We start from the raw sequence: 13,904 nt of genomic DNA, 5'->3' as shown, positions 1-13,904 counted from the left end.
CTGATGTAGGAGCTTGTGGAAGTCTATTTAGCTGGATAAACAATCCTGGAGTTCAGGAAAGAAGTTTGAGCTGAAGATAGAGGCAGTAGTTAACAGTTCATAGAGGGAAGTTAAAGGTATGACGTAGAAAAGGATCTGCTGTAGGGGCTAAATGATAGAATAAGGAATGGAAGCTAACACTGTGGCTACTGACCATCAGTGCATTCAGAGTTCAGAGAAGTGAACAACGACAAAGGCAAGAGGTGAGAAATTTGAGTTGGAGGGGCACGAGTTAGTGAGGAATCAATCCAGGATCAGAGTGGTAGTATATGTATTAAAATGTAAAAAGAAGAGTGGTCTTGGCTAAGACCAGGAAAGATAAAGTGGGACAGAGTGGGAGAAGGCTCTGACTGTCTGCCTTGATTTGATATACACATGGGAAGAATTTTACTTAATTAAGAGCAGGTTTTGTAATGGATATTGGAACTAAAGACCTGGGGAGACCCAGTGAACTCTCAGAGACATAATTCCAGGGGTCCTTCTCTACTTTAAAATTTTGTGACTTACATATTTATTAATAAAAGCATAATTATATTTATTTTAATACAGAACTTTAGATTCTAAATACCTAATGCCATAATAATTTTGAACTGTCATTCAAGTTAGGTACTTGAATATTTAAGTTCAAACATTGTTTAAACAACTTGTATCCATAATCACTTCCTACTCCTCATATATATATGAGGCAAGACATTATTAATCATACTTGGTAACAAACTATCTGAAACATGATTCTATTGATTTCAAAATAATAAAAAGTTGGTACACTTCCTGGAATTAGGGAGTGTGAAGGGAAATTTCTTTGTTTCTTTTTGATTCTATTCAGAAAGTCAGGTCAAGCGAAGCAACAGGTACAATTTCAACTTGACATGAAAATAAGTTCCTTCTCATTATAAAGCAATTCATCTGTCTTATGTAATTCTAATACTGTCCTCGATTATTTTTTTCTGAAATGAATTTGCACCTGATTGATATTATTATCTCAGGACATAAAGTCACATGCAAACTCAGTAGGGGACCTGGGAAAATGAAGGCATATTCTGATAATGAAAAAAGGTTTTTCCAATTTAAGGGTTTACAATTGTAGAACTGAAGCAATCAAAGAAACAAAAAAGACACAAATATCCAAAACTTGCCAGTTTCCCTACATCAGATGAAGCATAAGGAAAAAATCTCTTGCAGATTAGATTTTGAGTCATGTATAAGTACACAGGGAAGAGGGCCTCCCTTGAAAAGTGAGCAAATCCTATAAAGATGAATAAATTGTATGCCCCCAAAGCCTAGCTCTTTGGTTTCTGCACATAAACTTTACAGCATTGGCTGGGTTCCAGAGAGGCCCAGAGACTCAGCCAGCTGGGCACTCACCATCACTGACCATATTGTCATCTATCTATGTTTTACACAGTGTTCAGGTAAAGTTCCAATATTTCAGACTATTAGGCAGGCTTTCCAAGAGAAACTGGTAACTGTGGTTTCTGCCGATAGCTTCTTATAGTACAAACATTTAGGGCCACTGGTCATAAACATTGACTTCAGTCATTAGTATGTATGCAAATGTTCTCTCCTGTTAGTTTGGGAGCTCTATTAAAACTGAGGCTTGCCTTAGACTCTGTTTTGTGTCTGTCACAGCTAACTATGGCACCCCACTCCAGTACTCTTGCCTGGAAAATCTCATGGATGGAGGAACCTGGTAGGCTGCAGTCCATGGTGTTGCTAAGAGTCGAACACGACTGAGTGACTTCACTTTCACTTTTCACTTTCATGCATTGGAGGAGGAAATGGCAACCCACTCCAGTGTTCTTGCCTGGAGAATCCCAGGGACAGGGGAGCCTGGGGGGGCTGCCATCTATGGGGTCGCACAGAGTCGGACACGACTGAAGTGACTTAGCAGCAGCAGCAGCAGCAGCAGCAGCAGCAGCTAACTATGTAAGTTTTCACGAATTGTTGCTATGATAGTTCCTACTACAATGATTCCACATTGGTCCTATTAATGGAAATATTGAGCCATTTAATAAAATATTTTGATTGAAAATATTGAAATAGTTTAATAAAATATTTTATTAAAAGAAAAGAGTTCAACCCCAAATGTGTTTTGGAAGGGGGTGGACTCATCTGCCTGGCTCATTACTTCCAATTTTAGATTTGGGTGGATCTCTTAACAGTGCCAACAGTAGCATCATGTGCTAGAGTCAATCCAATTATGTACTTCTTGCACAATATCCTTTCTCAATACTGTGTTGTATAATCTATTCCTGAGATAGTATAAATAGTGGTAGCAGATAGGCAGGTCTTTAACATAAAAGCCCTTCCAGTAATACAAAGTACAACAATCTGAGTTTAACAAAGTGCACTAAATTTTATCTATGATTATATCATATTTTCTAAAATATGTGGCCATTTTGGTGCTTGGTTGGTGCACTGGATACTTTTCTTGCTGCAGTGTTTGAGCATGCTGTTATATTACCCAAACAGAACAGAAACACCTGTGCTAAAAGAAGAAGCTTTGCTCCTGATGAACAAGAATATAGATGTTTTAGAGAAAGCACTTAAACTGGCAGCCAGGCAGGTATTGCCCCTGATACACTGGCTGGGATATTGGAAAGAAAATCTGAAACTTCACAAGAATGTGAGTGTTTCGAATTCAGTAGAAATTTTTTTGCTCCTACTTGATTTGAGCAGGGTGCACATATTATTGCGACCCCAGAAGATGGAATTTATGGCTAGGTCTTCAAAAGGGAGACCTTTTATCCCGATCTGGAGGATATCCCAGACCCTGAAATAAACTGGATTCCATGTAGAGACCCCAGAGGTAAAGTCATTACCTTTTGATCTTTAAACAATACGTTGTGATATTGTAACAGCAGATTTAGTAAGCTTGACTAGTATTGTTGCTGACAGTCTGTGGCATTGGACTTTGACTTCTCTAACTCTTCGTATTGTGCACCATCTGGCATGTCTCCTGTTTGGTAAATGATTTGTGATGATGTCTGGCTGGTTATTTATGGATGAATAATATGTGTACACACAAGTTTTATAATAGATGTGATTAAGTGGTTTCAACAAAGTGAGAAAGTTGTGAAATCTAGGACTTAGGTTCTCACATGTAAGTAAGGGCTCACCCATGCATACCTGCCTCCTTTGCAGGAATGGTAAAACGATGAATGTATTTATGTTCCAGAGGGTTTTGATATCGGCATGCAATGGCGTCGGTATGGTGAGTGGAAATTGCACAGGGCTTGAACACGAGGTGCTTTTTCTGAGACTATATCCTACCGCCTCTTGGCTGAGTGATGTGGAACAGAAAACCTAAACTCCTGAAGTAAAATAGAGATCATAGAATTTCCTTTCCTACTTCACTTTACAGAGTAGTTGTATGTGTAGGGAATTTCCTGGTGGTCCAATGATTAGGACTCTGAGCTTTCACTACTGAGGGTCTGATTGGCCCTCTGGGGCCCTCCCCTCACTGACTGGGGAACTAAGATTCCATAAGCCATGCAGCATGGCCAAATCCCACCCCTGACCTCACCCCACCCCCACAAAATGAATGCAAAGTGAAATAATAGATAGAATCTATACAGTATGGTGCCCTCTTGAGTGTTAATTATTACTTAAAAAAAAACAATTACTCTTTTTTTAAACAGGAGCTGGATCTGAAATTTTGCTTTCTTGTCCTTCAAGAAAGTGTAGCAATTGTTTATAGATGTAGTTTAAGCATAACTTTCTGAAAGAAAATCTGCATAAAATATAAGAAAGATTATGAAAATAAATCATTTTAGGTGTACTTACTTTTTAAAATAGATCGTACATGATGGCAAAATCAATGCATTAAAAAGTTATTTAATGTGCTTATTTTAAAATTTACAGGCATCTGCTTAAAGCTATTATCAAGTGCACAAAAAGAAAAACCTCTTTAATAATTCTGACCATTTGAAATTAATTGAAAAGTCAAGTCCAATGTTGCAACATAAGAATTCTTATATGTGAGTCAGGTCTCACCCTGGGATTTTCACCTTTGGAAAAATATTCTCAAAATGTTGCACAGTCTGTGTTTACAGTAACCACATAATTATGACTCAGTGTTTGCTTGCTTATGGGGATTTTCCCAGAGCAAGAAGGATTCATTATTTGCAATAACTCAAGAGGCTTAGACTGAAATACACTCTATTTTCCTGGCCTGACAAAACTGACTTTCCTAGGGGAAAGATGTCCTAAAGCTTGATTAATTTAGTCTCTGATGAAGTATTTTAAATGGGGAAAGTAGGTGACAGATGAAACTTTAATATTATTGAGTCTTTCAGACATTCAAATGGCAAGCTTTCAGCTCTGTGTTGTAGAAAGGAAAAATCTAATATTTAAGAAAATGCTAATATTGGTAAAGAAAGCCACCATTTCTTTCCTAGTCACACTCATCTCTAAAAGGGATAATTGAAGTCCATATAGTCATCCTTGTGTATTTAAATACTATCATTTAGAATACTGACACATCTCATGCTTCCTGGAGCTTTCCCCATGGGGAACTAATAGGAAATATTAAACTGCCCTAATTATCTAGCCAAAAAAAGAAAACCAAAATAAAATATATAATAGTTTTATTAAGGCCTTCCTTAATGAATATGCACATTGACAGTATTACTCTGTTTTTCCTGAAGGCAAGAGAAAAGAAATGGTCTGAAACAATAGTCATAAATCTGTCTTTTCTATTCAGATTAGTTCAACATCAATTGTAGGGGGACTGAGAAACCATGGAGAGTCTGAATGGCCTCTACAAGCAATCAAGTCATCAGTGTCCCTGGGCAGTCTTCTTGTTGTTACAAAGTCCATAATGGCCATTATTTATTTATTGAGCACCTACTTGGTTCCTGAATCTGCACTTGGTACACTAAGCACATTGTCTCATTCAGTTTAAGTAGCAGGTATAACTATTCCCCTTTTATTTACTCATTCATTTTTTTTAAATATACATTTATTTTTATTATTTTTATTTATTTGGCTGTGCCAGGTCTTACTTGTAGCACACATGATCTGCAGTCTTCGTTGCAGCATGCGGGATCTTCAGTTGGGACATGTGGGATCTAGTCCCCTGCCCAGGGATTGAACCCCTGGGCGCCTGCATCAGTAGCACATAATCTTAGCCACTACACCACCAGGGAAGTATCTCCCACTTTAAATATGAAGAACAGAAGGGGGCTTAAGGTCTCACAATTGGTAATTAGCCTCACTGGAATTCAGACATGGCCATTTCCACTGAGTCATGCTAACAGAATGGACTTTGAGTGCTTGGAAGCATCGTCTTCTACTTGAAATCTCCATAACTAGTAAATCCACTTCTTAGTGCATTCTAGTTGCAGAAATTTGGATCTTATTTTCCACTGAAATCTCTCATAACTTCCTTTGGTGTCCATACTGCCTCTATAGCATGTTCAAATATGTGACTCATCTTCAGATGAGAGTCTTTTAAGTATCTGAAGCCAGCTGTAGTCTTACCTATTTACTCACCTCAACCCCTTTTTACTTCTATGGTAAACATCCCCAATCTGGAGGGTCTGGGCATTACTTTGAAAAGCAATTTCATAGTGTGCATTTATCCCAAGGTTTCACACAAGGGCCCTCTAAGGTAGAAGGGAAGCTATTATGCTACCTTGACATGTAAGGACACAGACAAAAGGTGAAATCTTTTTTTCCTTTTCTTTTCCTTCCTTTAAAAAAAAATATTTCTAATACTTAAAGCTGCATTTCTGGAAGATGATCAGCCTGGGACCCTATTTACTGCCTCCTAGTACGAACAGGCTTGCATTATGGAAAAGATTCTCTCCATTAGAAAAGCCCTTTATTTGTCTTCCTGGGAGAACCTCATAAGAAAATATGTTGCTTCTCTTCTTTCTCCTCTTCCTCTTCTACCCATTCTGTGCTTTGGTCTTGCACTGCTTGTTGCGAATCTGGCAACTAGAATAGGTTAGTTTTCATAAAGAAGAAGATTGTATTGCATGTGTGAGCTCAGCCGATCAGTCCTTTCTGACTCTTTGCAACCCCACAGACTGTAGCCTGCCAGCCTCCTCGGTCCATGGGATTCTCCAGGCAAGAATACTGCAGTTGATTGCTATTTCCTACTCCAGGGGACTGGTTCCAAATAGCAAAAGGAGTACGTCAAGGCTGTATATTGTCACCCTGCTTATTTAACTTCTATGCAGAGTACATCATGAGAAACGCTGGGCCGGAAGAAGCACAAGCTGGAATCAAGATTGCCGGGAGAAATATCAATCACCTCAGATATGCAGATCACACCACCCTTATGGCAGAAAGTGAAGAAGAACTAAAAGCATCTTGATGAAAGTGAAAGAGGAGAGTGAAAAAGTTGGCTTAAAGCTCAACATTCAGTAAACAAAGATCATGGCATCCGGTCCCAGCACTTCATGGGAAATAGATAGGGAAACAGTAGAAACAGTGTCAGACTTTATTTTTTTGGGCTCCAAAATCACTGCAGATGGTGATTGCAGGCATGAAATTAAAAGACGCTTACTCCTTGGAAGGAAAGTTATGACCAACCTAGATAACATGTTGAAAAGCAGAGACATTACTTTGCCAACAAAGGTCTGTCTAGTCAAGGCTATGGTTTTTCCAGTGGTCATGTATGGTTGTGAGAGTTGGATTGTGAAGAAAGCTGAGTGCCGAAGAATTGACGCTTCTGAACTGTGGTGTTGGAGAAGACTCTAGAGAGTCCCTTGGACTGCAAGGAGATCCAACCAGTCCATTCTAAAGGGGATCGGTCCTGGGTATTCATTGGAAGGACTGACGCTAAAGCTGAAACTCCAGTACTTTGGCCACCTCATGCAAAGAGTTGACTCCTTGGAAAAGACTCTGATGCTGAGAGGGACTGGGGGCAGGAGGAGAAGGGAACAACAGAGGATGAGATGGCTGGATGGCATCACCGACTCGATGGACACGAGTTTGAGTGAACTCCGGGATTTGGTGATGGACAGAGAGGCCTGGCGTGGTGCGATTCAAGGGATTGCAAAGAGTTGGATATGATTGACTGAACTGAACTGAACTGAACTCCAGAGGAAATTCCAGATCCAGGGATCCAACCTGTGTCTCCTGCATTGCAGGCAGATGCTTTATCACTGTGCCACCTGGGAAGCCATTCTATTGCATATGACCTTTTAAATCTTTGCTGTTGATTCTTAACCTAGAGTTGTTGTGTGTTATAATGACAGGCAAATAAAGTATCAGTTTGGATGTTCAAAAATCACTAACACACTGTAAATGTAAGGCAATATCTATTGAATTAGGCTTGGCCGTACCCCTGTGCAAAAAGACTCAGCTGTCTGGCCAAGGACAATTCCATCTACATTGTGGCAAATATCGGGGACAAGAATCTGCGTAATGCCAGTGACCCTCAGTGTCCCCCTGATGGTCATTACCAAGACAACAGTGATGTGGTGTTTAATTCTGAGGGCAGGCTTATGGCCCACTATAATAAGGTGAGAATTACTTGTGCCTTAGCTGATTTTGACTTATTTTTGTTTGTGATATCTATGTAGACTTGTTTGTTGAATGTTGGTAAGGGGACTGTTATAAACACATTCCTTAATTATTACATTTAGTTGAAAAGGGGACTTAACTTACTTTGACTTTTATATAAAGGTTCTGAATTTGAATTAGTCATAAAATAGAATCTGGCAGAATATTAAAGCAGATGTGTTAATAGCCTCACAGGATTTTAATATTCTCTGAGAAAGACGGGGAAATTCTGTTTCATCACATGATTTAATACTAGAGTAAGTTTTTTGACCCAGTTTGTTAGTGTTTGGTATTAAGCTTTAGTCATTCATTCCACTAAGATCTTTTTTTGATTGAAGTGATAGAAAAACCCCCAAGTGAAATTGATTTGAAACAGTAACAACAAAAGTAGTGGAATGCCCTTGCTCAGGTACCTGAGAAAATATAAATCATAGAAAGGATAGGTCTAGTTTCTGACATGGTCTGTATCTTAAGGCCTGGAAGATGTCAGCCATCCCCACAGCACTCTCTCTCTCTCTCTTTTATGGTGTGCTTTTTTATCCTCTGAGGCCATGCCATACTGCCTGCAGGATTTTACTTCTCTGACTAGGGGTCGAAACTCTGTCCCTCGCATTGGGGGTGTGGACCACTGGACCACCAGGGAAAGTCACCTTCTAGCTCTCTGAGTTCCTTGTAAAAAAGTTCCAACTTTTTCTCAGCTGACTATCCTTTCAGAAGCCACATGGCTGCTGCTTACAAAGCGCATATCCTAATAGTGACAAAATCCAGAAGAAGACTGAATTTCTCTTTCCTAGAACCCCCACAAAAACCTTATTATTCCTTCAGTCCGCCTAGGGGCCACATGCCTCACTTGAGTCGATCTCCTGGGAATGAAGGATGGGCTGCCACCTGAGCAGAGGACAGAAGAGTTTGGGAACCTCAGTGGTGGGGGTGGGATGGGGTGTGTGCATATCTGAGCACATATGCACACATCAGGCCAAATAACAACCTGAGCAGAACATAAGGCTGCACTCTTGAGCCCAGGGTAGACGGAGTTTGGGAGCAATAATCAAGCTGGAGAAAATTTTCTAATGGCTTACTAATTAACAAGCTTTAGCTATTACATTGTCTAAGTTCCAGTTTACTTCACCTCACTTATATAAACCTAGCCATACCATGGAGAGACATGACAAAGTTTAGTTTATTAACACATGTTAAACTTCACATGGGCGGTGATATTAGTACTTAAAGAATTGAGTGGAAAACCATCAGAAATTTGTGAGGTTCGAAATTTCAAGTGACTTTAAGACAAATATTCATCTTTTAAATATCATTTGTAGATATGATCTCATTGGCTGATTCATTGGTTGTGAGAAAATGAAGTGTTTCGGGGGTTTTTTGGTGGTCGTACCAGTGAGGGGTGGGGTAAGACAGGGGCGGGGTTGATGGAGGCGGGGTCGAGATGGGGTGAGATCTCCCAGGGGCGGAGCTGTGGGAGCAGCGAGACCTTCACTAGCAAGGTAGATTGGGGTTGTGGCCTTTGAGGTCACGGGCGGCTCTCAGAATGATGCCTGACAGTGTTGTCTATGGACCCGGGATATCGATTGAGTCCAGGGGACAAGCTGAAGGGCCTGTAAGAAAACTCACAAGACAGTGGTATACTGGGTATAATTTACACTAATTTATGTGTAATGCTTTTAAATATGCACACTAAAATACATGCAAGAAAAGATTTTGCAAATATTAATCACTTTTATTTGCCAGTTTTCTTACAAATCTTCCCCTTCTTTGCTTTTCATTAACAGTTCAATCTTTTTGCACCTGAAGTTCACTTTGATTTTCCCAGGGATTCAGAACATGTGACTCTCAACACTCCCTTTGGGATGTTGGGCATTTTCACTTGTTTCGACATTTTCTCTCATGACCTGGCTGTGGTGGTGGTGGAAGAGTTTCAGCTTGACAGCATCCTCTACCCAAGGCCTGTACAGTACACTGCCCCTCCTCTCAGTGTGGGCCCTTCCATTCTCCCTTCCATTCAGCATGGTCCCAAGCCCTGAGAGTCAACCTGCTTGCTGCCAGCACCCACAACATCAGGTGCACATGACCGGTACCTCCCCTCCAGTCCTGCCCCAGAGGGCAACCACTGTCTTGGGACACCTTCATTTTCAAGCCATGCATTTCTTTAATGATTCTTTTTTTTCCCCCTAAATTAATTAATTAAATATTTATTTATTTTTGATTGCCCTGGGTCTTCCTTGCTGTGAGGAGGCTTTCTCTAGTTGCCGCAAGCAGGGGTTACTCTTCCTTGGGGTGCACAAGCTTCTCACTGCAGTGGCTTCTCTTGTTGTGGGCCGTGTGGGCTTCAGTAGTTGTGGGGCATGTGTTTAGTTGCTCTGAGGCATGTGGAACCTTCCCAGACCAGGGATCAAACCCATGTCCCCTGCTCTGGCAGGTGGATTCTTACCCACTGTACCACCAGAAAAGTTCTTTAATGATTCTTTTATTAACTTTACTGTCACAAAATTAATAAGACTATGGGTTTCTATACCAACATTATTTAAAGAACGTTAGTCCTGGGAATAAAGAAGGAAGCAAAGAGTATATTGTCAGTTTCACACGAGGGGAAATTGGAGTTAGACAGAATTCAAGTCACATAGAAAAAGCAAAGGCAGAGGTAAAGAAAGTTGCAGCCACCATCCATTAGTAATATTGAAATAAATCTTGCTGTTGGGGTGATAAAATCACTTTAGACTTAGTCAGGTTTTTAGAGTTTGTCCTTTAAAAATCCATGTTTAAGGGAAGGCTCCTCTCGCTATTTTGTTGTTGATCCAGGTGAAGAATCTCAAACACAAATAAATTAGATAGGTTAGTGGGTACTTAAAATTGCTCTTCATGTCTGAGAAACTTTTTGGTTTGTTGTCAAGGTGGCTAAAGAAAGGGAAGCTTAAGTTAAAAAAATTTAAAAAGTCATCCAAGCCAAATGACAGTTTCAGTGCAGGCAGACTCTTATGGAGGACACAGATTCAAACTGAACTCTGCTGCTGCTGCTGCTGAGTCACTTCAGTCGTGTCCGACTCTGTGTGACCCCATAGACGGAAGCCCACCAGGCTCCCCCGTCCCTGGGATTCTCCAGGCAAGAACACTGGAGTGGGTTTACCATTTATTTCTCCAATTCATGAAAGTGAAAAGTGAAAGTGAGGTCACTCAGCCATGTCCAACTGTTCGCGACCCCATAGACTGCAGCCCACCAGGCTCCTCCATCCATGGGATTTTCCAGGCAAGAGTACTGGAGTGGGGTGCCATAGCCAAATTGAACTCAGGTCAGTGTAATAGGTACTTCCTTCCTTATCTTGAAAATGCTTATGCTTTCATAACTTTATATTTCATTTCTTATGAAATTATTTTATTAGTTTGTGACCATGCAAAATTTGAAACCAGTATTCGTGTTTCTTCATGTAACCCATAGGCAGTGAAATCTACACACTGGAGGCTGTCAAGGTGTATCACTAGAACATGGAAACAGAGACAGAGAGTGGCCAGCTGATGCTCAGAATTGGAGTCTCGACCTCGACAGGAACCCAGTTACCCTGTAGCTGCTGACTGGAGTGCTTATGCTAGGGGTGTCAAGCCATCCCCATTTGAGCAGTTGAATTTTCCAGGGATGATTTATTTTGATGAGTTCACCTTAACCAAGCTTAAGAGAAACACAGGAAATTACACAGTTTGTCAGAAAGACCTGTGCTGTCACTGAACTTATGAGATGTCTGAGAAACGAACTGATGAAGTGTATGCATTCGGTGCCTTTGACAGACAGCATGCAATAGAAGGCCAATATTACTTACAGGCAGAAACACTCAAGTATGTAAGAATGGCTTTGTTACTAGTTTGTCTTCTAGGTTATCATTGCTTTTCTTTAAGAATTGTTCTGGATTCAGTTAATTGGAATAGTGCTACATTGGTCATTGAACTTTTCTCCCTAGAATACTTTGTTTAGTCTTGGCAAGAACAGAATTAGAGCTACAAGGTAAAAACCTAAAACAGATTGATTAGTTCTCAGCAGACAGAGTTAAAGTTTAAAAAGCTACAATCCCCATAAATTTTCTTTTTCTGTTAGGTTACTTTAGGGCTGTGTTTTGCAAACTGTTTCCAACTAGAGTCCAGAGCAAGAAGTCCATTGCACATCATAACCCAGTGCCATCAAGACGTATCTCAAAGAGATACTTAGTGAAACAAACGTTTTATAAAATAATTCAAACCAAAATTAGACAGGCTATGATTATATACAACACAGTCTAATTTTTAAAATTCTAGTCTACTTCATTGGAGAAGGAAATGGCAACCCACTCCAGTACTCTTGCCTGGAAAATCCCATGGACAGAGGAGCCTGGTGGGCTGCAGTCCATGGGGTCGTGAAGAGTTAGACATGACTGAGCGACTTCACTTTCACTTTTCACTTTCATGCATGGGAGAAGGAAATGGCAACCCACTCCAGTATTCTTGCTTGGAGAATCCCAGGGACAGAGGAGCCTGGTGGCCTGCCGTCTATGGAGTCACACCGAGTTGGATGTGACTAAAGTGACTTAGCTGCAGTCTACTCCATTTTGCTGCATTGAAAGAAAAGGGCTAATCTTGACTCACTAAATTAATGTTAAGGTTGGCTAATAGATTATGAGCTGCAATTGGGGAAGAAAGCACTTAAGAGGCAAGCTAAAAAGTATTCTTCTATTCTTTGAAATTGTAGTTTTAGCTGTGAAAACATTTCCATGATTTCCAACCACTTCTCTTTTCTTTTCCTACCTAGGTATGCACGTTACTGAAATGTCAAACCACTTACCTGAAAACTTGTGGTGAGCCTATGGGGTCAGCTTTTACCGAGTTTGAAGATTCCCTCAGTGGCACATTTGGAACAATGTTTTCCCACAGATTGTTCTCAGTGGGAGTCAGCTTGCCCCTGAAAGACACTGTGAGGTAGAGGATTTTCAGGAGGATAAATTCCTTTGAACAGATGGTTCACCTAATATCAACAACTTATACAAAGACACTATGATATGAAGACAAGTTGTAGTTCTAGACTGTCTTTAGGTTGTGATGGAGAATTTGGGGTTTTATTTTCTTACATAAATGTGATTTTTGAGAATCAAAGGAACAGATTATGGAGGAATTAAAATTAAAATATTGATTACCAATGATAGCCAGCAGCTAATGTTTTCTTTATGTGCATAGATCTCCAGGGCAGATTTATTTATTTATTTACTGCATGTTCATTCAAAGTCCTTCTGATATTACTACATACGTAGATCTGAAACAGGGAGCTTCTGATTCCGAAGTCTGTGGGCTTTTGACTACTTCATGCTGCTTTTAGAGTGACATTGTCAGAGAAGGCCTCTGGGCTGGAAACCAAATCTGCACTGAAGTTAATCCTTTGCTTTCTTTGATTAGGTTTCAAGAGATGGATGTCTGCAGAGCCAAGGCGGAGCCCCTTTGCCTATCTTGGTTCTAGCCCTTTATGGAAAAGTGTTTGAGAGGGATCCTCCATGTTTAGGGCAGGGCCCCGGGGAACTGCAGTGATCCCCATTCACTGCCATCCTTTCAGGATTAGCCTGGCAAAGGTCGGTGGGGGGGGGGGGGGGGGGATGGTAAAGAGAGAGCCCAGCCCGTAGTATCTGTTTAGAAGATGTGCCATGACTGCTGAAACAGCCAACTTAAGCTGATTTAAAAAGAAATGGATGTGAGCACGCACTTTACATCCTCACTCTGGGAGCTGCAGGCATCTTCTGTGTGGGTGCACTTATGGGTCACTGTGTCCATGTATGCTGCAACAGTATCTATGGGAGGAGAGCCACGAAGAGCCCCTGTGTGGTCACCGCTCTAACGTGTGCAAGCACTGTATCTCTCATTTGTAAATGCACAGGGTTAGTGTGGAGAATGTGGAGGGTGTTTGGTCCTAGTCAGTTAAGATACAGAAAGTCAAAAACAACGGTATCTTTTAAAGAACTGTTTAACAAATTGAAATTGTCCCATTATCTCCTTATTCTACTTTTATGGAATATTTGTATGGAAGTTAGATACTTACAAATGGAAATTTTAAAAGAGATAAATGAATAAATGATCTACTTCAGAACATGCACTGTTTCCTTCTGAAATTATTCTCTTAGAATGTACCCAATCCTGGTTAAACCCTCTCATCCTCTGGAATTTGTTGCAGCCTGTGCTAGACAGGATCATCCCTAGAAAAGGCCACCCTGTCACCTTTTCCCCAGTTACTTTTGGCCCCTTGACCCTGGCATCCTGATTCCTTCTCCTGGTTGGTTATTTATTAACTCTGGAAAGAGACACATGTATGTGAGAGAAGAGGAGCTCTCTAGGAT

The 13,904-nt window shown here is 40.6% G+C and overlaps 1 pseudogene; it reads left to right on the top strand.

Annotated features, from left to right (window-relative positions):
- Positions 1 to 2,402: 2,402 nt before the first annotated feature.
- On the top strand, positions 2,403 to 13,104 carry LOC128053463 (vascular non-inflammatory molecule 3-like; annotated as a pseudogene).
- The last annotated feature ends 800 nt before the right edge of the window (positions 13,105 to 13,904 follow it).

The sequence above is a fragment of the Budorcas taxicolor genome, chromosome 9 (genome assembly GCF_023091745.1).
Source record: "Budorcas taxicolor isolate Tak-1 chromosome 9, Takin1.1, whole genome shotgun sequence".
NCBI classification, from domain to species: Eukaryota; Metazoa; Chordata; class Mammalia; order Artiodactyla; family Bovidae; genus Budorcas; species Budorcas taxicolor.
Note: the sequence above shows the minus strand (reverse complement) of the source record. Positions and strands in the feature narration are given on the sequence as shown.